At 40.2% G+C, this 4,276-nt stretch overlaps 1 protein-coding gene across 3 annotated transcripts in view; it reads left to right on the forward strand.

The window, feature by feature from the left end:
* Znf609 (zinc finger protein 609) overlaps positions 1-4,276 on the forward strand; it is a 155,286-nt gene that overhangs the window by 135,012 nt on the left and 15,998 nt on the right. The window lies entirely within an intron of this gene.

The following is a 4,276-nucleotide window of genomic DNA, read 5'->3' on the forward strand; positions in this document are numbered from 1 at the left end:
AAAAAAAAAAAAAAAAAAAAAAAGCAAAAAACAGAGACCCACTTTTCTTGCTTTTACTGCCCTAAAGTGTGTGCCTTTTGGAGAAAGTGGGTCTGCAAAGGGTTATTTTTTGCCTTTCCTTCCTTTCCTTTTATTCTCCAGCTGTCTCAGTTCAGAACCTCGTAGGAAGACTGTTACACTTCAGCAAATGTGTTTCCTGTGACATTTCAACAAGCTTCCATTTTGTCTTTCCATGTTAGAAGTGTTCCTCTTCCCCTCCCCATTGCCAGCTCTCTTAACTTGTCTCCCTTTAGCTCATTCAGTACCGCTAAGTTTGCAGAGTATCACAGAGGAAGAACTCATATTTATAAACATGTGTTCCACCCAGATGTTTCAAAAATAGAAATAGCATCCATCTCCTGTGTCTGTTCTCTCTGTGCAGCTGTGCTCATCCACCTTTATAAATGTGTCCCATCTCTGGTCTGTTGTTGTTGTTGTTGTTCAGGGTCTCCCTATATAGCCCTAGCAGTCCTGGAACTCAGAGAGCTGACTGCCTTTGCCTCTGCAGGGACTAAAGGTGTGCACCATCACCTCAGGCACTATTCTTGTTTAAACTATGCAGAGCAGTTTATCACTAACACTCTGCTAATACAAAAAAATTAGCTCAATTACTTTCTTAGAAAGTAGTCTATTTCCTTAAGAAGCCAGGGTCTTGGAAGAGGGTAGGAATCCTTCCCTTTGGACACCTGCTTGCAGACTTACATATCATTGATTGTAAGTGAAAGGAGAGATAAAAGGGTAGTCTAAGAATAGTGTGAGAATAAGAATCCTCGAATCCGAAAGATCTGACTTATGCTAATCTTTCAATAAATTATTTACCCTGCCGGGCGGTGGTGGCACACGCCTTTAATCCCAGAACTTGGGAGGCAGAGGCATGCGGATCTCTGTGAGTTCGAGACCAGCCTGATCTACAAAGCTAGTTCCAGGACAGGCTCCAAAGCCACAGAGAAACCCTGTCTCGAAAAACCAAAAAAAAAAAAAATAAATAAATAAATAAATAAATTATTTACCCTTTCTGGCCAGGCAGTGGTGGTGCATGCCTTTAATCCCAGCACTCAGGAGCCAGAGACAGAACTGTCTCTGTTACTTCCAGGACAACCTGGTCTACAGAGAGAGTTCCAGGACAGCCAGGGCTACACAAAGAAACACTGTTTTGGGGAAAAGAAATTATTTACCCTTTCTGGACTTTGACTTCTGATTTCATTTCTGTTGTTGTTTTATTGTAGACAGTGTTTCCTCTAGTGGAGAATGACCTTGACCTTATTTATTATATTTTTATTTATTGTGTACACGTACATGCCTCAGCTCACACGCGGAAGTCAGAGCACAGTTTGAACTAGTTAGTTTTTCTTCTTCCACCATGTGAGTCTCAGGTTTGACAGCAAGTGCCTTTACTCAGCAGCCAAAACTACTACTATGACTTTTGGGGCTGGGAATAGTCCTGACTGTCCTAGAACTCACAGAGCTCCTCCTGTTTCTATCTCTCAAGTGCTGAGATTAAAGGTATGCACTACCACACCCAGCTTTCTCTTCTTTTTTTTTATTACATTTTTATTTATTCTAATTTCCAACACTGGATTGTAGTGACACATGCCTGTAATTTCTACACTTGGAGGTGAGGCAAGAGTATAAAGTCAAGGTTACCCTTTACTTCTTGGCTGTATACTAAACAAGTGTGAGTTTAAGACCTTGTCTCAAAAACAAAACTTAATAAACATAACAATGCAAAAGTAAATAATTCCTACATATCATTAACTGCCATCAGTAAATGACCTGTTGAGGAAATAACTCTTACTACAGGATATTAAAAGTTACAATTAAGAAAGAGAATAGTGGGGCTCAACTGTTAAGAGCACGGGCTGCTCTTGCAGAGGACCTGCTCCTAAGTGTTACATCACACATGCCATGTTGTACTGAGGGATAACTAAATGAGTACGTTCTCTCTGAAGCAATTTGGCGGTATTTTTCCAAGCTCCCAATAAACGTGCCCTGTGATTAGCAATTTTACTTCCCTTACAGACATACCTATGTTAAACAAAGCTGAGTCATTTATTCAAGGATATCCTTTGCTCTTTATTTGCAATAACAGAAGAATGGAACAACCAATTGTCTGCTCAAATGCAGCCACTGGGGGGGAAATATTGTAATTTCAGGACTCAGATGGCAGAGGTTAGAGGATAGGGAATTCAAAGTTAGTGTGGGTGGGTTTGATCCTTAGAACCTAGTAGAGAATTAACTCCTTTGACTTATTCTGTGATTCCAAATGCACACTCTAGCACATGCAAACACACACAAATAAACAAATGGTTTAAAATGAAGTATCCCTCCTATCATTGTTCATTAGCCTTCAAGTTCCCTACTTAGAAATATTCAAGGATAGTCCTGCAAGATTTTTCAGTGGGTAAAGATGCCTGCAACCAAGCCTGGTGACCTGTGCTCAATCCACGGGACCTACATGATAGAATGAGAGAACTGATTGCTGCAAATTGTCCTCAGTCCTCTCCATGTACTCCATGTGCACCCTTATCTCTCCAAATATATACTATATATACAATAGATAATATATAATGAAAAATATATATGCTGCCTTAAATGATACCACTGTATCACACTGTTTCCCATACTACTGTCTCTCATGTATATAATCTTTCAGATCAGCACATGGAGAATCACTTTCTCTCTCTCCCTTTGATTATTCTCTCTTCAGAAGAACTAGGAATTATATCCAGGGCTGTGTTAGTACCAGGGAAGCGCTGTCCCATTGAGCTACATCCCTAGCTCGTTGTGCACATGTGCTTGCTTCTGTCTGTCTGTCTGTCTGTCTGTCTATCTATCTATCTATCTATCTATCTATCAATCATCTATCTATCTATCTGTCTCTGGTTTTGGTTGTCAAGACAATTTCTCTGTGTTTCCCAGGCTGTCCTAGAGCTCACTCAGTAGACCAGATTGATCTTGAACTCCCCTGATCATCCTGTCTCTACCCCACAAATGTCAGTACCATGGTGTGTACTACCATGCCCAGATTTCAGTGTTTTTCAGATTTTTAATACTCTTTTTGAATTTAGGAATATTGTCGTGTCACATATCCAAAAGCTTTTTTTTTTCCTTTTGTGTGTGTGGGGGGGAGGAACAGGGTGTCCTGTATCCTCAGCTGGCCTTGAGCTAGCTGTATAATTGAGGATTACTTTGAATTTACATTGCTCCTAATTCCACCTTTCAAGTGCTTTGGTTACAGATTTCTGCCACAATACTCAGCTTTATATAGTACTAAAGATTGAGCTAGGGTTTTATGTGTGCTAGACAAGCACTCTGCCAAGTGAACCACATCCCCGTCCTTCAGTTCTTCTTTTAATAAAATGAACAACGTGTCTAAATAATTACTTTACCATCACTTAAGAGTGAGGCTGGGCCGGGCGGTGGTGGCACACGCCTTTAATCCCAGCACTCGGGAGGCAGAGGCAGGCGGATCTCTGTGAGTTTGAGACCAACCTGGTCTACAAGAGCTAGTTCCAGGACAGGCTCCAAAACCACAGAGAAACCCTGTCTCAAAAAATCAAAAAAATGAAAGAGTGAGGCTGGAGAGAAAGCTCAGTGATTAAGAGAAAAAAAATACATATTGTTCTTCTAGAGGACTAACTAACTTCAGTTCCCAACACACATAGCTTCATCAGGCATCTGCAGTCACATGCACAGACACTCATATAAACATAATTTAAAGTAATAAAAAATAGCCTTTTTTTAGAGTCAAATGTACCAAACAACCTAAGCTGTACACCCACCCACCCCCAAAGGTCTAAATTATGGTTTAGTCATGCACTGAAATACTTGAACTCAGTTAAAGTAATAAATGCATTAAGTCAGGCATGGTAGCACATACATATAAACCCAACGCTCAGTAAGTAGAGGCAGAAGGATCAGGAGTTCAAAGCTATCCTTGGCTAGATAGTTTGAGGCTAATTCTGACTATATAGCAAGATACTATCTTAACAAAAACTGGGTAGAACTGACAGTGTAACTTAGTCAGTAGAATGTTTGTCCAATATGAATAAAACCCGAGTTCACTCTTGAGCACTACATAAATCTGGGTGTATAGGGGCCTTCTTGTAATCCCAACACTAAGAAGTAGTGGAAGGAGACTCAAGCTCAAGGTCGCCTTCAGTTATATAGCAAATTTAAGGATAGCCTAAGACCCATAATACTATTTCAAAAAACTAAAAAATGTCTTGAGCCAGGT

This window comes from Microtus ochrogaster, chromosome 5, assembly GCF_000317375.1.
Source record: "Microtus ochrogaster isolate Prairie Vole_2 chromosome 5, MicOch1.0, whole genome shotgun sequence".
NCBI classification, from domain to species: Eukaryota; Metazoa; Chordata; class Mammalia; order Rodentia; family Cricetidae; genus Microtus; species Microtus ochrogaster.